The sequence below is a fragment of the Podarcis cretensis genome (assembly GCF_951804945.1).
Source record: "Podarcis cretensis genome assembly, chromosome: 1".
In the NCBI taxonomy this organism is placed as follows: domain Eukaryota; kingdom Metazoa; phylum Chordata; class Lepidosauria; order Squamata; family Lacertidae; genus Podarcis; species Podarcis cretensis.
The window spans coordinates 36,293,586-36,317,531 of record NC_137170.1 but is presented as its reverse complement, the minus strand read 5'-3'; the positions used below and the strand labels follow the sequence as shown (position 1 = coordinate 36,317,531).

At 41.2% G+C, this 23,946-nt stretch overlaps 1 long non-coding RNA gene across 1 annotated transcript in view; it reads right to left on the bottom strand.

Annotated features, from left to right (window-relative positions):
- The window catches only part of LOC307204550, a 56,471-nt gene extending 32,569 nt beyond the window's left edge, over window positions 1–23,902 (bottom strand). The window contains exon 1 of the long non-coding RNA XR_013833740.1: window positions 23,831–23,902. This is a non-coding gene — a long non-coding RNA (uncharacterized lncRNA). The remainder of the gene's footprint in view (window positions 1–23,830) is intronic.
- Between the last annotated feature and the right edge of the window lie 44 nt (window positions 23,903–23,946).

Here is a 23,946-nt window from a genome sequence, read left to right as displayed (position 1 = left end):
ATGAAACAGAATGCGGAAAACAATGGAAAGAGGGAAAGGAGAGAGGAATGGGAAATAACGAATGAGGCAAACACAGTCACATGTACATACATGTACATACATACAGCTTTGTTACAGTTGGGAATGAGGATTAAGAGGATAAAACAAAGGCCACTTGGAAAGGGTCAATTCTGAGCAGGAACATAGAGAGAAAAGTGCCACAGCCTTGCCCTGAATAATTATTATAATGATAATAGGCATCAAATACTTGTTCAGTTCAAAAGCAAACTTTTATTCTCGTACTGCAGAGTTCAAGATACTATGGGCTCCTCTAGATATGGATGAGACGTACATATCTTGATAATGTTGGAAGGTCAGGTGTATAAGATCTAGACAAAGTTCCCAGAAACTTCTCCAGAGTTCATATTCTGACCCATCCAACATTATAAAGGCTAACATTATTGTTGATTTTCTGGATGTGTACATTGCAAAAAAAATTAAAAAATAAAATGAAGTTAATGTCCATAGGTTAATTCTGGTGAAAAAAATAGAACACACTTCAAAGTAAAATGTTTGGTTGAAGTGTAAAGGAACTACCATTCTGTTACTAAACACTAAGCTATTAGGTACTTTTATATGCTGTTGGAAGAACTGATGTGATCAGCAAGAAACAAATCATTCCAATTACCTGGCATGCTATGGGGGAGCAGTATTAAAATTATTTCTACTCTGACACTTTGGGTGTCTGAAGTAGGAATCCCATAGGGGATGGGAAACGTATGCAGTTACTATGGATGCTGTTATGATAAATTATAGTCCAATAAAGAAAAAACACTCATATTTCAGGCCAGTTGGGTAAGACCCATTTCTAAATAAGAAGCATTCCTTAATCATATATTTCGATAGAGAAATAGTCACACGTGAATCAGCACCGCTCATTTCCTTCCAGAAGGACTGACATCTTAAACTGCACTAGACAATGAATCACCTTGTCAAATAAAGTACAAAATGGAAAACTGTTACCAGACTCATCTGATATAATGACATTTACAACAACATGTTTGAGGTGATAAACCGACAATAATAATTATATTTCGTTTAGACTTTCATTGTAGTCGGAAAGTTTTATACAATCATACACTTTTTTCCTCAGGGAAATGTTACAGTTTGGCATTTTAATTTTTGGCATTTTAGACTGTTAATGAACATGTAAGCTATACTTAAAATTCAGCTGACTAGCCTTGCCTTCTATCCTTGCTTCCATCCTTTAAGTCTTAAAAGGTATAGGCCATACAAAATGTTATTAGCACCCTGGTAATGCCACCCCAATCTCTGCCAAGGGCAGGGCTTTTTTCCGCCAAAACTCACCAGAACCTCTTTTGTGAGTTCCAGCTTTGGCACCTCTTTTTCTAAAAAAAGAAGCCCTGGCCAGCAGTCATGGTGTTTAAGATATACGGTTTATTTTGCACCTATATGCACCTAGAGTTTTCCATGGGCAGGGAGGGAGTTCACAGCATTACATTCTTCCCCACAGCAACACAGTCCACGGCATCCTGAACTCCTTTCCCGTACCTCTTTCCCAGCCTCCCAAGATGGTTATGCCGTTCAGCCCCCCCCCCCCCCCGTGGAGTTCTAGCTGCTTGCTTTCTTCTTCACCAGTAAACCCAAGCCTCCTTCCTGTCACCTCACAACCCTCCCCATCACCTTGGTAACCTCTGTTTTGCACAGACCTGGGGGGATTCCTCTTAAGGTGATAACTACTGTCTATTGTTTCATATTGTGGTGCTGAAAGTCCCATGGACTGCAAGAAGATCAAACCTATCCATTCTTAAGGAAATCGGCCCTGAGTGCTCACTGGAAGGACAGATCCTGAAGCTGAGGCTTCAATACTTTGGCCACCTCATGAGAAGAGAAGAGAAGACTCCCTGGAAAAGACCCTGATGTTGGGAAAGTTGAGGGCACTAGGACAAGGGGATGACAGAGGACGAGATGGTTGGACAGTGTTCTCGAAGCTACCAGCATGAGTTTGACCAGGATGGGATTGCTCTCCACCTGAAGGCTCATGTATGTAGTCTGGGGTACTCCTTGATTCTAATTTGTTGCTGGGTGTGCAGCGGCTACTTTCACCGCGAGCTGGTTCAGTAGCTATAGCCATTCCTAGAAAGGAACTGTAATCCTTGCTTTGGTAACCTCCCAGCTGGACTACTGGAATGAGCTCTGTGTAGGGCTGCCCTTGAAAACAGTGCAGAGACTACAACCAGGACAGAGTGTCGCAGAATGGGTTCTGACTTTCATTTGCCGATAAGCATATAACACCACTTCTGAGGCATCTGCACTGGCTGCTTGTTTTGCACCAAGCCATATTCAAGGGTGCTGACTTTAATGTATATAGCTCTGAATGGCTTGGACTCAGCTTTGAGAAAGACAGCCTCTCCATATACTGTCCTGAGTTCCTGCAGGTAGGCACTGTTGATCATACTACCACCAATTTGAAGTCTGGTTGCCTGCAGTTCCAAACAGGGCCACCTGTTTCTCTCATCTCCTAATCCCTCCCATTAAGGGCATGAAGTACAGCATCTTATGGGGTGGCATATATACAGGGCCTTTTGTGGAGCGGGACCTCTAGGGGTTGAGGAGGCTTACAGTCCTACAGCTCCATAATCTGCTCCACAACATGGTGTTCCTGGCCCCACCTCGAGTGAGCAGATAGGACATGTGATTTAGTAGAAGTCTAATTTTTTTTTTGTTAATATGGGTGCTGTCATATTAAAGAGTTCTAAAATAATGTTTTCATTATAGCTAAGGGGCCTAAAGAGCTGGAAGTGGCCCAGACCACTGCGGACCTCTGAGAGAAGCTGTTTACGAAAGCTCTCCTTAATCTCTTTAGGGTCAAATGAGAAGAGTTTACAAAGAATCTAAGCTCCATTGAGTTCAGAGATTCTAACTTTCTCTAGAATGTAAACCAACTTTGTCCCAAACGTCAATTAACAAATATGGAGGAATTTGTTTTCTTCACAATGCTGGGTTGACTAAGCTAGGTGGTCTGAATCCATATAAGATATTTCCTATGTTCCAATTGGATTTTAATTTTTTAAAAGTTATTTTGTGACTTTTATGGGAAGTGACTCAAACTGAAATAAGAAGAAGAAGAAGAAGAAGAAGAAGAAGAAGAAGAAGAAGAAGAAGAAGAAGAAGAAGAAGAAGAAGAAGAAGTCTGTGCCCTCCACAAATCAGAAAACACTAATGAATAAATATAGTCAATTTCATGGGGTTGTACCTCTGTCTTTAGCTGAACAATACAGAAACAATTGCTTGCTTGCTACTTGTTGGTACCCATAGGCGTCCAGTCTGTTACTGTGAAACCAGGATACAGGACTAGATGGGCCATTGGCCTGATCCAGCAGGCTCTTTTCATGTTCTTATGTACTTTACTTTAAACCATTATCTGAACTACTCAAAAGCAACAACATAGCAAAATAGATGGCAAAGGGACAAAGGGAAATTTTGCCAGAAGTACTGTGATACTAAAAATTCAGATGCACGCAATGCCTAAGCAATCTAAATCAACATAAATTCTTAAAAGTCATACACTAATGAAGAACCAGCATGTGAAGAGAATGAGACTGAAAATGGCAATGTGCAAATCTTAAGGTTATGGATTTATTGGAATAAATCATTACATCTGCACTGCAAATGTGAAACATCAAGCTGAGAAATTGACGGAAAAGGTGCTGTTTTAAATTTTTATCTAGTCATCACAGTTATCCTCTATTAGCATGTCATCTCAGTCCAAACATTGTGATATGTACTGTACCTTACAAGGTGAGTAGAGATCGTTTTGCTACTTAGCAGCACAATTAGTGATATAGTTCATCATCTGTCAACATGCCTTGATTAGTTACTTATCTCATGCAGAATTTTGAGTAAAGGTCTGTTCAAGTACTGAATATTATATATATATATATAATATAAACTCACAACAATGCACACACACACACACACACATATGGTGTGTGTGTGTGTGTGTGTGTGTGTGTGTGTATAGTTGTGAGTTTGCAGCTGGGGGAGTTAGGCTGTATGTCTTAAAGGTAAAGGGTAAAGGGACCCCTGACCATTAGGTCCAGTTGCGGACGACTCTGGGGTTACGGCGCTCATCTCACTTTATTGGCCGACGGAGCCGGCGTACAGCTTCCGGATCATGTGGCCAGCATGACTAAGCTGCTTCTGGCGAACCAGAGCAGCACACAGAAACACCATTTACCTTCCCGCTGGAGTGGTACCTATTTATCTACTTGCACTTTGACGTGCTTTCGAACTGCTAGGTTGGCAGGAGCAGGAACTGAACAATGGGAGCTCACCTCGTCGTGGGGATTCGATATATATATATATATATATATATATATATATATATATATAAGTTGTGAGTTTGCAGCTGGGGGAGTTAGGCTGTATGCCTTAGTCACTCCTAATTCCTGGATCTAGCAAGGATTCAATTGTTGGAATAGCCAGGCCAGCTTCTTGGTAATGGCCTAAGCATGGGTCATTAAGGTAAGAAAGGAAGTAGCTCTGTACCAAAGAACAAATGGATCCTGCCTCCCTCAACTGGAAAAAGCTAGAGTTGTGTGTGAGAGCTAAAGGATAGAAGCAGACGGCAACCAGAAGCCTGTGAAAGAGAGACATGATTGATTTCTGCTGGAATCCAAGACTATGGCAATGGGGAAAGCAAGACCTTCTTAGGGTGTTAACACTGTGAGCCCCTCCATCATAGGCTTAGGTTGTATATAAATGTAAATAAGCCATATAAAGATCTCATAAAGTTTCCGCTGTCCCTCATTCTGAGAAAACCAAACCCCGGGAAAGCACCTGGAGCCCCTAGAGTCCAAACAACTGAGCCTCTTGGGCTTGCCGATCAAAAGGTCGGCGGTTCAAATCCCTGCGATGGGGAGAGCTCCTATTGCTGTCCCAGCTCCTCCAACCTAGCAGTTTGAAAGCATACCAGTGCAAGTAGATAAATAGGTACTGCTGCGGTGGGAAAGTAAATGGCATTTCTGTGTGCTCTGGTTTCCATCATGATGTCCCGTTGCACCAGAAGTGGTTTAGTTATGCTGGCCACATGACTAGGAAAGCTGTCTGTGGACAAACGGTGGCTCCCTCAGCCTGAAAGCAAGATGAGCGCTGCAACCCCATAGTCGCCTGTGACTGGACTTAAACATCCAGAGGTCCTTTACTTTTACCTTTTTACCTTGTGCAATATTTTTCTGTTGCAAACCTTTTCAACTCTCCAGCTTGAATGAGAGGTAGAATATACAACTAGAAAGATTGTGCATGGTAACACAATTCTTACCAGATTTGTGCTTCCTAAATGCATGTCAAATGTTTTGAAAGAAATGTGCCCATGACATTAAGGTTTAGAAATCAGAGGCAATCCTAAACACATTTACGAGGGAGTAAGCTTCACTGAACAGGGCTTGCCCAAGACATTTTCCACCTGAGGTGGACAAGATTACACCCCTTCCCCATTCCACAACTAGAAGCCATCTGGACTGGCAAATGAATCTGACTTCAGCACTAGTGGCAGGATAGCACCCCACATTGCACCTGAAACAGTAGGCCAGTTGAAGGGTCCAGGAGAGGTCATGTGGCAATAGTGGGAATGCTTAGGAGGTTCAGGAGCAACAGCTGGATGCTGATGCTGCTCCTTGCAGCAACTGCTGCCTGAGTGGATTGTCTCACTCTGTCTAATGTTAGGGCCGGCTCTGTTACTGAATATAGTGGGACTTACTTTTGTGAATAGGATTATACTGTCACTGGGTAAATAAAGATGGAACAGAAACAGTAGTTAATTATGGGTGATTAATCTTCATTTTTGGCATTATCTATTACCCATAAATCAATCGATTTAAAGCTCACCCAGTACAGTACTGTCTCCTCAGGACAGAAGTGTTTGTAAGCTCTGCAATATTCAGTTCTTTTCGATTTGAGATATCGGACAGGGAAACAAGTGACTTCTGATCTCTCACAAAGAGAATGGGATTGCAGTCAGCAGTAGGTTGCTTCATACATTATTCTGGAGCCTTCAGATCCAAGCAACTTCACGGAACACCCCTCACAACCTGCTTTTGGCCCTGGCAACACTGGAGTTTTTACATCCATTGGGTCAGGGCATTAGAGAAACTGGATGCATCAGAAAAGGAGGCTTCAGTATCAGCAGAGACAGAGCTCTCGAGGGGTAGATCTGGTCCTGCCCTATGGCCCCCAGGATGCCCCCCCCTCCGCCCCACAGGACTACAGAACTGCTGTCTAAATAATTCTTCACACTGAATTTCAACAAAGTTCATGGTTGTAGCACAGAACGCACTTCTTCCCACCAACCTAGATAGGATAGAAACTAGATTGACAAGAATATTATTCAGTTGTTTCATACAGTTGTCACATTTTTCCCCTCAAGCCTTATTCCAAAGAAACTCAGGGATAAAATATCTTGTTTCCTCTCGGTGTACATTTCATCTTAGGACTTTATAATGTCAGAAAGTTCCATTTACATGGACGCAAAGCAAATTGAATTAAAGCACGTTGCCTTATTGATTTTTAAGCAGGCTGCCTAAAAATCATATAGGAATAGGGGTATATAAGTGTGATATGTATGTATTTCACTAGAGCTTTTGGTGTGTAGCTGCAGCTTCAAGCCATATTCCTAGTGGTGCAGCAATAAAACCGCTAGCGCATTTGCAAAGGTAAGCAAGGTCCGATATGGTTTCGAATTGGATGGGGGACCACCTGTTGAGATTTCTGCATTGCAGGGGGTTGAACTAGAAGACCAATGGGATCCCTTCCAACTCTACAATTCTATGATCCTATGAATTATTCTCTTCCAGAGTTATTCTAGTTAAAAAAGCTGTTCCAGCATCAGCAGGAATTGCATGCATATTATGTCACCCATCCTAAAATAGACACAAATGTATTATCCCAATTGCAGTTACGTCACTTAAATAGTAAATCTGCCAAGGTGAGTAATAAAAGCACAGCTCTTTCTGTCTTTTTTTGCAGGGCAAAGTCCAGTGGAGCTTGGCTTCAGTATAGATATTGAATGATGCTAAGCTTTCACACTAGGCCACACACCTCCCAAAAAGCAGCAGTCCATCAAATAGTATCGCATACATCTCTAGATACCTAATTCCATGTTCAAATTATGAGAGAATTCTTGGTTTAGATCAACAGAGATTTTTAAGTTCCACTAGAATTGCAAAACTGTCTACGAATCTGTTCTATAGTTAGCATATGTATTATTAAAAAAAATAGTTTGCATTATTCCATGATACTCTAGTATGACGAGGAAAATGAACCTAGCATGGGGTGTACTTGTAGAAGATATTCTTCTTGATGGCTGATGTCACCAGGGCAGGAAATGATTTAGCCTCTGCCTATGAGCACACTCTCCAAGGGCTCCCATTTAATCCTGTGGAGCATGAATAGAATGTTGCACTTACTCAGGACAACATTGTAGTGGGAGGCAAAAACTCGTCCATGCATGCTGAGTAGCAGGTAGAGCACCTCTTGGAGCCACAGAGCTGCTGAGAGTGCTGCCATTGCTTCTGCCAGACAAAGAGCAAAGAGCAGCTTTGATACAGTCCCTTATCTCCTCCCACAAAACAGTGATTGGCAGCAAGAAAAGGAGAGCCTTGGTAAAGGCATTCTTTGATTGGAAGCGAGAAGAATCGGTTTCAAAATGACATCCTTTCCCTCCTCTCTCCTTGATGTTTTCCATATATGGAGAGAGGTACAAAAATGCACTAAATTGGACAGGAAATATTTATTCCTTTTTTAAAAACCTCTTTCAGACTTCGCAGGTAGTTCTGAATATTCAGGACAGGTCAGGTATGTGTGGACCACTTTGGATTCTGAAGCACACCAAATACCTCCAATGCTGGTCAATTTGTATTGATTTGCGCCTTGTCAAGGATTTTGCATAGCCCTATTATTCAGTTTATTAATTTGGCTACCACTTCTGGGTAGCTTCTGAAAATATTCATTTTATTTATTTTGCTTATTCTACAAAATGTTGCCCAGACCCAGAATTTAGGGTTCTTTATAGTCAATGGGGAGACATATTTGTGTGTGAAAAGGAAAAGTGTGTCTAAATCTATTTCCTCCATTAAGATGAATGGGGGAAACCCTTGAGGGAACACAGCATATGCATAAAAGCATGTATGAGAAACTGCAGCAGCTGAACATGTATTTATACATTTATTTTTCTACAAGTTTCTTCAGTATTGCACATTGCCTTTTGCAGACACAGACAGATAAGCTCAAAGACTTATAAAATGTTTGTTAATGGTAATATTATTATTCATTTCATTTCATTTGTGAATCACTTCCCATGAAATATCCTGAAGTGATTTTTTTTAAAAGTAATTTAATAATAAAAAGTTAAACAATTAAAAACCTACTTAAAATCAATTTCAAGTCCAACTGAGGTACAAACTGAGATGATGATGATGATGATGATGATGATGATGATGAAGGTGATGATTTTAAAATATCTCCACTTCAATGACTTGTTGGAAAATAAAGATCTTAAGGAGAAACCCAAAATATAGCCAGGGCAATGGGAGATTCCAAGACCCAATTCTTATGTAATATGGAATGGGCCTCTTGATGCAATGGTATCTGCAGAAGACCCTCTCCTTCAGATTGCAGTGATTGGTTGGGTATATTAGGGGTGAGAAAATAACATATAATAAATAGCCTTTGCCAACATGGTGGACTTCAGGTGTTTGGGGGGTTATGGTCTAGACCAGTGTTTCCCAACCTTGTGCCTCCAGCTGTTTTTGGACTACATTTCCCATCATCCCTTGCCACTGGTCTTGCTAGTCAGGGATGATGGGAGTTGTAGTTCAAAAACAGCTGGAGGCACAAGGTTGGGAAACACTGGTCTAGACTATCTGAAGACTATCAGGTGGACAGAAACAGAATAATAATAATAATAATAATAATAATAATAATAACCATCCATGATAATTAAGATATTGTGTGAGATGGGCAAAATAAACATTTAGGAATAGATTTTAAAACTTCGTATTGAGCACAAGACTTCAGTGTAGTACATAATTGCCACAAGTCTCTCTGGTGCTACATACTTTGCCTTGAATTAATTTATAAAAGTCAACTCGTGCATGACCAACCTTCAGGTTCTGGGGTTGGCCAAAGGGAAAGGTTGTTAGCTACTTCTCTTTGACCCTTTTCTGGCACTGTATCTCTACTGCACCGTAGGGAGGTCAAAAGTGCACTTGTTGTTAGCACCAAAGATTAGGTTTAACCAGATTCGTGGACCAATGATTGTCAAACGGCTCCATTTGCAAGACAAGTGTTCCTTTGCCGAGCAAGGCAGATGAAAGAGACTATTTCCAGGGGTCAAATTTGTTCTTCTTCTCTGACCTCTCTCAAGATTTGCAAGAAAAGCAGTGAGAATGTTCTGTAACAAAGCAGACCTGCAAAGAAAGGAATTCTGCCTCTCATTTCTTTCCACTGTCAGTCTCTCTTCTCATTTCCTCCCACACCCACATATATCATAAAACCCTAGTGAAATCACATTAAAAAACTAAAAGGCCAGTGTCACACACCTACATTTTTACATGTTAAACATATTTTAGGATCTTCAAAGAGTCATAACTGATCTATTTCAGCTGTGGTTCATATTTTATTTTCAAACAGTGGTGAAGAACTTGTAGCCTCATAGATACTGCAGACTCATTGATGTTCTCCAGATCAGCTCTCTGGGAATCACTTTTACTTCAGCTGTGTGTTTGAGGGAGATCAGCTGCTACATAGTAAGCTCAAGGGGGAATAATAATAAAATGAGCCGAAGGGTGGGGCTGGGGTCTAGTGAGAGAGCATGAAGGTGGAAATGAACATGACTGGAGCTGCAATGGAGAGAGAAGGTGCAAGCAATCGGTTCCTATTTGTGTTATTTGAAGGGTACATATGGGAGAAAGCCAAAACAGATGAAGAAATGGAAGAGGAAAGTGCACACACATACACAGAGAGATTGGGGGGGGGATGTCACATGTGTGCACACATATGTGCAATTCTGGAAACTTAGACATGTTTCTGTCCTGGGATGTCCTTTGTGACAACTTGTTTATTGAATATTCATCCTGATTGGGTTGGGGAAAGTTTGCAGGGAGGTTAGAAGATGTTGCCTATTTATTGAGCATTCATTCTGATTTGTTAGCAGGGAAACTGTACCACATAACTGGTATCCTCCTTTCCTTATTGCAAAAAGTCTAAGGTAGAGGACTGGGTTTGTTGCGCAAGTGCATCAAATCAACTTTAATTGGGCAATCTGAATTTGGTAGTATGTGACTGAATTTCATGTAAAAATATTGACAGTTTAGAAGTGCCCTTAGGGCTGAGTAGCATGTGCTCTGCACACAATCAAAGACTAGCCATTCACTAGCAGTCATGCCTGTTGCATATGTTTCATGTGTCTAGATGGGGATGTGTAACTATCATGTTTCCATCAAGTTCAGTAGAGGCCTGTATAAGCATTGGGATGCAATGGGAGATTCACATCTCTTAGTGCACATCTGCATTAGTTGCACATATCAATTTCCCATGATGGATCAAAGCAACTCTCTGATTATCCTTTCACGCTTTCTATTGTTGACACCCATTATTGGCTTTCTCCTAATTCATGAAATTGTGGAGCTTCTATCATAATTGTTTTCTTACTGCGACAACACCACTGAAGATACCATCCCATCACAGGCAATCCTGAGCTGACTAAACTGGTCTGACAAATTAGCAGATACCTCTTAACATAAAACCAGTGCTTTTTCTGGGGGGACACAGGGGTACACATACCCCTAAACATTTTGTGAATCTAAGTTTGGCCACACTGAGGGGCAATATTTCAATATGAATAGGAAAATGAGAGTACCCCTGAACCTCTTATTTAGAGGGAAAGAACACTGCATAAAACCCTTATCAAAATTAAATAATTTTTATTTCTATTAAAAAAAAAAAACAATGATAATTTTGGATCAAAATCAATCCCTTCAACAAAGGGTAAATTAATCCACAATCCAGTTTTGTTTTGTTTTTAAGACCAAAGTGTAAAGCTCTACTTTGTGGTGATGGGATTATGTGCCTCATCACCAAGCTGCAGATTCAACAGCCCAAAATGTAGTAGAAAAATTATTTCCATACTATAGTTTAAAAGAAATGTGTACCTATTATACGAAGGCTGAGAAGACAAAAACTAGCTGACTTACATAGTACCAATGACATCAACAAGAAGCCTAGATGAGAAAGAAGAATCCGATAACCATGGCAGATGACATTATTTAACTTGAAACCAGTTTCCAGAAAATTGCCATAATTGCTCTGATTTAGAAAATAGTCCTGTGGTTATTTTGGTTATGACTTTAATTTATGTCTTACTTGCAGCTGTAACTGTTTGTGTAATATGTGGAACAGTTCTGTTTAAACATTACCTCAAGCTAGGTGGCCAGTCTCACCATCCATTGGGTGCCTCAGAGGATAAATTATTGGAATCTAAGCAGATTTATACCTCATGCTTATTCCCCTGGCTAATGTAAAATTTTGCAGCTGGAATAAGAGTTTTATTCCCAAAGTATAAGTGAGATGAAAAATGCTGCAAGCACTGGAAATTAAATAGGTTCAGGTGACCTTCTTCCTGAAAATGTAATTTAAACTGATGTTCTCAAACCATGTGGAAGTTGGGTGGGACAGGCATGCAGGCTTGTGGCTAACGTCTGCCCAAAAGGGTTCAGCCATTTTGTATGTCACTGACTGTATTTCTGAGGGGCAGCTATCACCCACAGAGGGTTAATTGATTTGGAAATGCCCAACAACTCTCCTGCCGCATTTTCCCACATAGAAGTCCAACATAACTACTCAGCTTTTTACCTCAGAACTGATCATTCACCATATGTTTTAATTAGACTGGAATACAAAAATGCATTTTTGTTGTTGAGGGAAACACTGGAGGTGTGAAGGCCTATTGGTATTTATGACAGAACATCTTTGGGAATGTATATGAATATCCTAGCTGTGAGAATATTATTATCCTTAAACAGAATCAGCAGATTGTTTTACAGGAAAACAAAAAGTAGTCAAATGTCTATGACTAAGGCTGGAATCTTAACCATACTTACCTGAGAGCAAACCCCACAGAATTCAATATAGGGATGACATCGGTCCCTACCGTAGAAAAATGGGATTATTCTGTTTTGGGTGGGGTGAGTGTTCCTTGTCCCATTTGGACTTCAAATGGGATGCCTTTTGTCCTGTATTTGAGTTCATGACCAACTGGATAGCTCAGTTGGTTAGAGCGTGGTGCTAATAACAGCAAGGTCACACATTCAAACCCCATATGTGACAGCTGCATATTCTTGCATCACAGGTGGTTGGACTAGAATCAGGCCCTCCAGCTGTTTTGGGACTACAGTTCCCATCATCCCTGACCACTGGTCCTGTTAGCTAGGGAATGATGGGAGTTGTAGTCCCAAAACAGCTGCAGAGTCAAGTTTGGCCATGCCTGGACTCGATGATCCTCAGGGTACCAACTCTACAGTTCTATAATTCCTTCTCCTCCACTGCATGGGCAGAGAGCGGATCCAGTGGAGAATTTGCATGGGCAGGGCAGAGGGTGGGTCCAGTTCATTGGTTGGTATCACCTGCCCAGGTTTGTCATGCTGGCCACATGACCCGGAAGCTGTACACCGGCTCCCTCGGCCAATAAAGTGAGATGAGCACCGCAACCCAAGTCGGTCACGACTGGACCTAATGGTCAGGGGTCCCTTTACCTTTACTATCTTTGTTTATATTATATTGTATTTTAATGTATGCTTATGTTCTAAATATATTTCTCATAGGCTATGACCAGAGCTGGTTCTTTTCTTTTCTTTTCTTTTCTTTTCTTTTCTTTTCTTTTCTTTTCTTTTCTTTTCTTTTCTTTTTTTTTTGTTCTGTTCTCTTCTGTTCTTTAGGCTATTAGCATATATTTTTATGTTCTTTTGCCACATGTAATTCCCCAAATTATAGATGGTTTACTACACCAAAACATTTTTAGCTGGTTTTCTCAGGACTGTAAAGTAAGCAAGACAATGGCAAGTCAAAGAACCAGACTTCTCCTGACTCCTGAATAGAGACCAAGGAAGGAAGAGTCAACAACAACTAAGCAAGGAAGTGTTGATACATCTATTTGAGGCTTCATACTAAGTAAATCACTCTTCATGACCTCTTTGTAAATATCAACTGGGGCATCACATCTCACTTGAAATCAAACAATTCCACAAAGGTAGCATACACCACATATAGTAAAGATGCTTGGGGCCACCTTATTCATTGATTCACAGTATTTCAAGATTCTTAGGATACTTGCCAATGACCTAGGAAGCTGGGATCTAGAAGGCACATAGCTCAAGCCTTTTGAGTTCCAAACAAGTCTGAGATACATTTGGATATATCTCTCTCAAAACAGCGAACATGGAGTATACACCCCAAAATAAATAAAGTACGATTAAAGTGATTATGCTGCTTTATGTGCACATCAGATGTGACACAAAGTTTAGCTAATAGTTTAGGTCCGTAATGGAAGGTGGGCTGTGTGCAAGTTCTGTGACCTCTTGACATATTTAAGGCAGGTTTGGAGATACCAGACAAGTAGCTTAAACTCCACATACTTCCAGGATATGCATGCCCTCAATCATTTCCTAATCTAGTCCCTGCAAGGACTGAATAATAGCCATTTCACTATATATTCTATCAGTTTATTCATATGCATTTTATATGCTATATCGATTATATCTGATTCCAGGCCACTGTTTTTATCTCCACAGTTGAGACTATCTTTCTATAAATTTACTCCATTGTTCATAGGGTTTAAAAAAGCTATTTTTGAAATGTAAGTTTAATGGCATCGCCCTGGGTCATCACTTTTAGTAAATGAGATGCTGGTGCTGGAAGACTAGGGGGGGAAATTGCTTCCTGGAGTTTCTTCCCTACTCCCCTCCAATCCCCTGATGAAAGCAAAGATAGACTGCAAGTCGGAGACCTCACAATAAGGCACCCTGTGTAATTCCACCCAATTACATAGAAAGGAACAATCCAAGCTTCGTGCAGGCAATAAATCCTATATACCAATTATCCAATTGTCACTCCTTATGTAGACAAAACAGCACCATTCATGTACAAGGAAGGGAGAGGTGTTAGCAGGTCCACAGTGAAGTTTGCAGAAGTACAAAACACTTTTAGGGGGAGGGTGTGCTAAGGAGGGAAAATCCCCCAAATAGCCCAGTCAGGAATGAGTGTGCTTGCTGGATGCAGAATGCTGACTAACTGTTAAAGGATGTGGGGAGAAAACTGTCAAATTTGTGGGGAGAAGCATTGACCCTCCTCCTGGTGCCATTTCCTGCTGAAAACCCCTCAAGCTGGTATCTGTCTCTAAAAGTGCCATATACTGCGCATGGGAATAGTTGAGGGCAAAGAGTTGTTTCAGGGAGGAAACAGTGCAGGGAGGAGAGTGGGGAAAAGTATGCGCACAGAAAGATAACTCTGTGTGCATGCATGTGTCTCAATAAATGAACAAGCAAACAGCTGGTTTATTTAAACAGGTTGACTTCCTCATTCCACAGTAACATAGTTGTAATTTTAATTTTTTTGTAATAGCTTGCAAGATTGTGTGTTGAACCATGATAAATTACTAAAAACAAACAGATCATTTATTTTTATTTTTTAGTACCAATTAGTGGTACTAATTGCTTTGTAAAGTTAGCTATCTGTATACCTAAATGGTCAGCATTTCAGACAAAGAAAGGAAACTAAGGTCACAATCCTACACTGTTTCTAGGAGTCCATCCATTCCACTCAATAGGATTTGCTTCGGAGTAATTGCACTGAGGGTTGCACTGTGAATTATATTCATGGGCTGGTACTAATGGCCGCTGTGCTGAGGCAGTAGCTTGGAGGAACCGGCTTAAAAACCCAAATGCCACTGCAAAAGTTTATTCATATCTGGTGCAAGAATTTGAGTCTACCAGTGGAAGAACAGCTATCTTTAATGCTAATGCTACCCTCAACCCTGAGCTCTGAGAAAGCCTTTTAGCCCCAAATAAGCTTTTAGACCCAAAGAAGTTTTATATGAAATATGCCAGCCAGAACCCAGGCGAATTTTGCATTGGATGGACAAATCCCCCATATTGTCTAGGCTATTTGGAGCTGATTTCTCTCCCATAATTAAGATTCTGCAATTTAAACCAATCCATAGGATTAGGCGTTAAAGTTTAGTAATGTATTCAGCTGTAAATAATCATACTCTTTGCCTTGGCTATGAATATTGCTATGAGATCTGATATATATTTGTAAACTCTAGGTGCTAGTAACATATACTACATTGGAGAAGTCTATAGGGATTTGGGAAGTCTATAGCAAATTACCCCAGGACTTGGTGAAACATTTGGTTTTATTTGACACTTTAATCAATGGCCCGTAGGAAAGAGAATATACAGAATGTTAATTCAGAATCAACAATTGTTAAGGCACTTATTAGGAATGTAATTTGCTATGGGAATAAAATGTTTATAACAAATTTTTCTTTAGTAATTAATTGATGGTATTTGAGAAAGAGTCTAGTGAGATACAAGTGCAAACAGTTCCAACAAACCGTATCCCCAGCTAAGGTTTCAGGCCGTCATTCCCCACAGGCAGGGCATTCCACTCATCCCTCCAGATCTTTTGTGGTTGGCCCCAGATCTCCTGTCCTTTCCTCCTTTACTTTTCTCTCTCTTTTTTACTGGGTGACCTTCGAATTGCAGCACTGGCAAGATTCAAGCCCACACAGCCATCTTCATTCCCCAGAGGCATCTAGACATAAATGTGAGCATGCATATTTTATGCAATTTTTTGTCTTGAGCCAGTGCCCCATGAACCTAGCAATGCCTCTGTCCCTCTTTCCCACCCCATGTTCCATCCCTCTGCCCAACTGTCCCTATAAATTATGTAGCTACTGAGCATGCTCTTTCCTCTTTTCGACCTCCTAGGCTTGTTTTTGTTGTTGTTGTACTTTACTTCTGTAACTCTCAAGCTTTCTTGAGCACAGTGACACTTCACACTTCTCAATGGTCCTTTGGGCTGCAATCCTTTCCGCACCTTGCTATTAAAAGGGATTATGATTGGGCAGAAATCACGTTCAAGTCAATAGAGATAAAATCAGCTTAAATTCAAGTAAACTGCCTAGTAGATCAGATAGTCTATTCAGAATTAAGCCCCACTCAGTTCAAATCGATTTATGTGAATGTGAAACCTACATTAATCTGAGCACACTTTGACATTAGAAATGTGTCTTTTGTGTATTCTCAGCAGCGTTAATTATAAAATGCTTACATAATTACAGGGCTCAAAAGAAATGTAAACTTCACATATGAAAAATGTTTTTTAGAGTATTAGGGCCCAAAACAGCTTCAGAGATGGATCCATATCCTACACCCCATTCTCTAGATTTCACAAATCAGGTACATATAGACTAATGTCCAGTGATGACTGATATGTCTGTAGAATGTTGCATACATGAGATGCATCCTCACCATTCAATGCTATGTACCATGTCTGGAACATTTGATGGCATGGGGCTGTTGCCAGTGCAGCACTGCTGCTTTGACCACTTCCACTTTTGCAGTGCTTAGAAAGCCAATCTCACCACCACTTTGCTGGCTAGAGGGGGCCATAGACAAGCAAATAACTAATTAGCATATTAAATGGTTATAGGATGACAGTAAATTTCTCAGTAGGTGATTGCACTACTGGGATTGTCATGCATAACCAGTCTGCAGTAGAGCAGGACATATGGCTAATGTAATTCCTACATATTGCCTTTTCCCAAGGGGTGAACTCTACACCTCTGCAGACAAACAATGTGAATTATTTATCTAAACTCTGCTTACGCCTAATTTAAACCCACAAAGAGAATGAAAAGGTTCAGCCCTGTCCCTTTAAAAGCCCATAATTAAATACTGATGATACTGTAGAGCTCCTTAACTGAAGTAGCCATTGTTTAAGATAAAGTAGAAATCTTATATTCTATTTCTGAAGTTCAGGAAAAAGTGCCCATCATTATCCACGACATCTACACGAAAGAGGAAGGTATCTGCAGACTCAAGAGAACCCAAGATATGCACAAGTATGAAACAAACATACTTGGGGGGGGGGGGAGTCTGAAAACAGCCCCATAAGAACTTAATGGCCTGAAATGTTCCATGATCCAGGGTGGGGGAGACTGAGAGATGGGTGGGAGAGGAGGACAAAATTTAGTGGCTGGAATGGGCAGAAAGAGGGTGTCATGACCCCAGAGTCCAGCAGGAATGAAAAGGTAATCAGAGGCTGCCAACTTTCCAGCTAGGTAGCCAGCCCAGGTAGAGGGCTCTGAGCCTGTGGCTGGAGTTCAGTAGACAACTGAGGCTGAGGAACAAAAAACCCCTCCTGTATCTGTAGGGCCAGACCCTGGAACCCCATGGGCATTTCTGCCTGTGGAACCAAATGCCTCCCCCAGGACATCACCAGTCCAGTGACTCAGGGCACACACATCAGGCAGGGAATGGAAGAGCAGTGCCCATCTTCAGGCCACAAGATTGGCCATCTAGAACTAGTCACAAGGGGGTGGAGACTGAAAGAGGCTGTCTGAGAGCAGGAGCTCTCAGGCTTCCTCAGCTCTCAACTTTTATTGAAACAAGTTGCTCACTCAGAGCTATCCGTGGTCCTGCAACTTGCTGGCTGGTTTGCTTCCTTCTCCATGGGATATGGCATTGGATCAGAACACAGCAGAAGGAGGAACACACAGAAGGGTTTTGTTTGTTTGTTTTTTAAGGGAATATTGAATGAATCACCTCATTGCCTCAATGGATTACTTTCTGGTTCACATTAAGAAACCCTTTTAAAATGTTTCCAGGGATTGAAGTGGGAGATGCCTTACCTCCTACCTTTCTCCAAAGAAACCCCAAAAAGGTAGCAGCAAAGCCAAGAATTCTGCTGTTTATAACTTGGTTCTTATTTCAAAGCATGTTAACCCCTACCCTGATTATTTATAATTTATTTATTTATTTATCAAGATATCTGTATATTGCAACTTCATTTTAAATAAAAGCAGTTTGCAACAATTAAAACACAATAAGGACAATACAAAAAAATAAAACAGATTACCAGCTGACTATTATGGAACATGTTAAAAAACAAAATCTGTACAAACCAGTGGTGGCAAAGCAAATTCTTCAGCAAACACTTGAAAGTCAATACAGGAGGTACCTGCTGAATCTCAGTTTCAGGCTGAAGGCTCAGTTTCATGTTGATGCTGAATGAGCTTCACTAACTCTGGGGACAACCAACCAAGTATCTACAGCTGATATCAGTGATTGAGCCAGTATATAAGGGATCAGGCAGCACAAAGCAAACATAGTTCCTACTCCTTACTGTATGCTTGAAGTAGCTGTGACTCAGAGCTTGCAGCGTGGTTTACATTGCAAAATGCTGGCCAGGCTTTGAGCTGCTTTTAACAATCCTGCAGTTTTGTCCAGTGATATTAGACTGTACGCTAATGAAGGGCTGGTCTGAAGTTGAGAGAGTGCAACAGTCCAGTTACTTTTTCCCCAGATTGCTGATTCAACTGACAGAGTAGCACCCCACAACCCTTTAATGTATTTCACTGATATACCACAATTGCAGGTCGAAGGCAATGTAAGAAAGCAGCACACAGGAGCCGGGCAATGTTGTTTACTGTTAATATTGCAGGTCAAAGTTGAGGATGAGGCAAGTTTGGATTCCCAGTTAAAAGTCCTCCATATCTCTCAAGCTGAAGCAAATGTCAATGTACTTAAGTTCCTCTCAAGTCAGATCAAGCAATCAACTGCAGGCAGAAGCCACATGATCCATTGACTTGCATGCAGACTGGCTGCACTTTTATATGTGATCAGTGAAAATACTAACAATACCATGAACTAAGACTCACATCAGAGCAGGAACTTCCATATTTGAGACTAGCTTGTTTTTCAGTCCCCTTACACAGGCTCAGATAACACAAATCCCAGGGCTACACTGCAACATTTTGTTGGAGGGACCCATTTGTTATATTATAAACTGCACAGTAGCAGCAGTGGCATCTGCACATTTTATATTAACATTCCGCCAAAGCCTTCTCCTTATTGCTTCAAGGAAAATTCAGGAGCCACAGTTTATCCCGCTCCCTCAGTGAGGGTATAGCACCTCTCTTTCTCTTTGCATTTTGCCACTGCAGAAACTTTATAGAGCAGCAATTCAAACAACAATAGTATCCACATTTAAGGGCTGGAGAGCGATTAGTTTACATCCTCCTTCCCCCACCAGACCCTCTTCAGTCACTACTGCTTTCTTTAAAAAAAAAAACATATCTGAAGGACTTCAGGTTCCCCATCCCTGGCTTGATGAAACAGCATCTTACTATATAGGCCTTAACCAAAATCATTCAGCACCTGGATCTTTGACTGCACTCCATGCAAAATCTGTCCTTCCCCCACCCCTGATAATGATATTTTGTTCTGTGCAGCAAAAAGCAGATGAAGAAGAGAAAAAGATTTGTATGCATATAGAGAGAAGTTCCATTCCAAGGGTAAAGAGGTAGATTGATGAGGTTCTTCATTTATCACTTCTGTTGCAAAGACGAAAATGTGTTCCTCCAAGAGAAGCCAATTGCAATATTTAGGAGAAGGTAATTAATTTCAAGAACCCAATTCTGTTTGAGCCTCTCTTTCTTTTTCTTTTTCAAAAGTCTAGTTTCAATCAGATCGCCATTTGTATTTATTGAAGTATGTGAGAATTATGAACCCATTAAGAGGAACTTATAAATCAGTCATATCATTTATACAGTGCTGTACATTTCTAGATATTTTGGGAGTGGGTGGGGACTTTAGTCGTGGAGAGAGAAACTGTTCCAAACAACCATTTGCAACTTGATAGGTGTTACGTAAAAAGCTCATCTAGGGGGATTTGATACCCAGTTGCCCAGGTTGGTTTCATCCCCAAACTCCTTGGCTCCTTGGTTTTGTTCTACAGATGGCTGCAAAAATCGGGATGCTTTGACAAGTGTAGAGAGGAAGCAGTCCTTGGCATACACCAGCTACCCTCATTATCAAACTTGTCCTCAGTGACTGGCAGTGGCCAGACACTCCAGATAAATGATAATGCCTGGCTCTGCACCTAATCTTTTTGTTATTTGCCAGCACAAGCACACAACTCTATTTAGCCCTCTTTTCCAATGACCACTGCCTCCACTGGTAACCTAACTGCATTCCTCAAGAACAGGATCCTCCACCAGGGTTTTGCACCTAGCTATCTTGCCAAATACAATTTGCATCAGGGATGCTTTGCTTGATTGGCCCACAACCCTCACCTCGGCTCTCCCTAAGATGACCCTCTTTGCTGTGTGGCAGAACACATGTATCATCATACCTCAGGCTATTTAGCATGTCCACTTGGATATGGCAAACCCCTCCCTCCTTCAGCACCTGACCAACCCTAGTTCATTGTTTTGTCTCAGGTAATTCCTCCACTCAGGAACACAAGTTTTTAAACTTTTGTCCTCAAGGACCAATCATTCCCTACTCTACTTGAATACCTGGTCTTGTTGTCATGTTTGTTGTTTTTCCTTGAATTCATCAGGAACTTTAAAGGGACATGAAGCCATATGTTGTCCTTCAAAGCAATCTGGAAAGAGGTGCAGGATATACATGAAACAAACAAACATTGGAGAAGCATATTGGGAGGGTTCAAAGGAACTGAGGTTGCCCCTCGGAATTCTTTAGTTTTATGTTAGGATAGAGAACCATCTGCAAATATTGAAAGGTAGGTTGTGGTTTATATCCAAAGACTCGTCCTTAATCTCTTCAAGGCTTCCACTAAATAGCCGTGACCTCAGACTCCTAATTCACTGCAAAGTTCAGGAAACACACTCATTCTTTACTGCTCAGAACAGGAAACTGTTCACATTTCAATCTTTCAACTTCTCTCTATCTTGCCTATTCAACTTTGCTGTCTTTTCTGCCCTTCTGTGGTCCAAACCCATGCTATTTTCAGTCAAGCTTTCCCTGGTGCACCTGCACCTCCTTGGCAGCCTGCCATATCCCTAGCACCATTCACCATTTCTTATATGGCAACAGTAAGATTCCCCACCCCTGTCTCTCTTTATCAAGGAAACAAGCCAAGTGTCAGTTGTTGGTCCAGGCAAAGTGGGCTTGTGAAACTTGCATACGTCATACTTGAAATAACCATGTTATTATTCTGTAACCATTGTGTCCAGGTGATTCAAACTCTTTAATGCCATTTTGATGTTTATAACAATAAAAACAAGTTTCTTGCATTTTGTTGAGACACAGCATGGAACCATTTTATATTTTAATGCCATATTGGTGTTTGTAGTGACAAGCAACTTTCTTTTGAACCCTGATTGGGACTCAGTGGTTCCTCCTAATTCCTCCAAGTATAATGCACCTTCTGTGTGATGCACCATGACACTGGTCCAAAGAACTTGAATATCACACCTCTGTGGTTACATGCATACTTGGTGGAGTGTATGGACAGGGACAAACGTTTACCCTTTCAATGTTGTTGGATCACAGCTCCCATCATTCCCAGCCAGCATAGTAATTGATCAGGAGATAATGGGCTTTGAGTGCAGCAACATCTGGAGGGTCTAAACACAACACTCCAGCTCCTCAGCTTAGTGCTGGAAAGGGGAAATAGTTGTGATCATTGTGCCTATAAAAAGCCACAGAAGAAACTGAGCGAAGGTAATTGTGGTTTTGGACAGCACAACATGGGAATTTCTGCTCTCCATTAGCAGCTGAACCAAAGTGAGGAGAGGTGTGCAGATTTGTAACCAACAAACAACATCACCAAGTTAAAGTTTAGTTTCAGATCAGCCCTAATCCCTACAGCTAGAGTAAGAAAAGAATAAATCAGTTTCCTGATGCTTCTTAGCTTGGGGTCCAGAGACTCCTAGGCACATGGAAAGAGACTGCAATGGACCAGTGGTAGCTCTTTGGAACTGAAGTTGCTCATACTCAAAGGCTGAGCAGCAAGTCAGACAGCAGAGTTTGCCTCCTTTTTCGGCACACACAACACAGAAACAGTATTCTGCCTCCTAGTGACTATAGCAGGAGAACACTTGTGGTCTGGACAATTGCCAAACAATAAGAGGAGGAAAGTCATTTACCAGAGCATGAAACTCTGGTAAATCAGCTTCTCCAAGACCTCCAAAAATTCTGGTTTCATATATCTCTGTGATGGATAGGCTTTTTGTGCTCAAAATTAGAATATGTCCTTTTCCCGTGGCTTCTGTAGAATTGCAATGAGTCATAAGTACCCTGGAATAGCTACATGAATAGAAACTGATGTTATCAGGTAAAGTTCAGAACTATCTCATTTGCCATATTTTATGTAGCTCAATGTATGGCCAACTCTGGCTGCTTGCCTCGTAAAACAAATAGAGAGCAAACGAAAGTGGATGAAGGTTACCGTCCTCCTGAGATTAAGAGATGGAATATGGCAGGATACCCGTGAGCAACCCTGGAGTGACTGCGCATCAGTTTTGCAACTGCTCCAGAGAAGAAAGATGGAGCAGAAACCAGACACAGATCAACATAGCCCCTAATTGCAATTGCTGTAGGGCTGCCAAGTCCATGGAAACAAAGTGTGTTGCCAAACATGATACTCCCATGCCACACGGTTCATTTTTCAATTCAGCACCAAACACTTTGTGTCCTCTACTCTCATGGAGAAATAATGAGAGAACAAACGCATTCTAGGAGGGTGCGTGTCATGAGCCAGTATACTACAGTATTTGGAGTGTTCAACTAGGGCTGGTGGAGGCAGCCCATGTTCAAATCCCTCTTCACGAAACTCCCTGGATGACCTTGAGCCATTCAATGGGTTTTATCTAATCTTCCATGTGCTCAGTTCTGCTGATGCAACCAGACTTCTGTTTCTTTCCCTCCCCTCTAGAGGAAGCCACAACTCTTCAGAGGTGGCTTTGGGGGCATGCTGGGGTGGGGTGGGGTAGGGGGAGCAGGAGAGGAAGTGGAAGCTCCATTGCATGCACAGAAGTTCATTGCATCAGTGGAGCTGCAGCCCTGGATACAGTCCAATGTCTCCTAGCCTTATTAACTCACAGAGTTTATGTGAGAATAAGATGAGAGGGAAAGACCGGATTAAAATATAACAAAAATAAATGAATGCTAGGTTAGGGTTGGCATAATCGCAAAATTGCAAAGAAATTGGACATTTTTGAGCTATTTCTGAGGAGAATTGGCAAAAACAACACTGCCAACATAGGCTGCCATACATAAAACTTCAGTTGCGGTGCACACCAGCGACATATATCCGGAGATATGTGCACACTCAATCAGCAGAGTATAGCAGAAACGATGTGGAGCTTAGGAGTGGCATTCTAAGTAATTTATTAAGCAATATATACAGGACAAAGCAATCATGGCGTCTTCTCACATCTTCTCCAAGAGAGAGAGAGAAAGTAAAAAGTACAAAAGTACAATACAGCAGAAGAGATAAGACTGACTTCCGTTCCCACACTTTCCAAGCCTGGAAAGTAAACACAGACATGAGATGTAACAATCATATATCCAGCAACGGGAGAAAGAAAATGCTGACAATCTAGTCCAACTATTTGCAATGCAGGAATCTCAACTAAAACATCCATGACAGATGACCATCCAACCTCTGCTTAAAAAACCTCCAAGGAAGGAAAGTCCACCACTTTCCAAGGAAGACCATTCCACTGTCAGACAGCTCTTACCATCAGAAAGTTCTTCCTAATGTTTAGTCAGAATCTCCTTTCTTGGAACTTGAATCCATTGGTTTGGCTCCTGCAATGAATTAGATACAGATGGTCCTGAGGAATGATTTCATGAA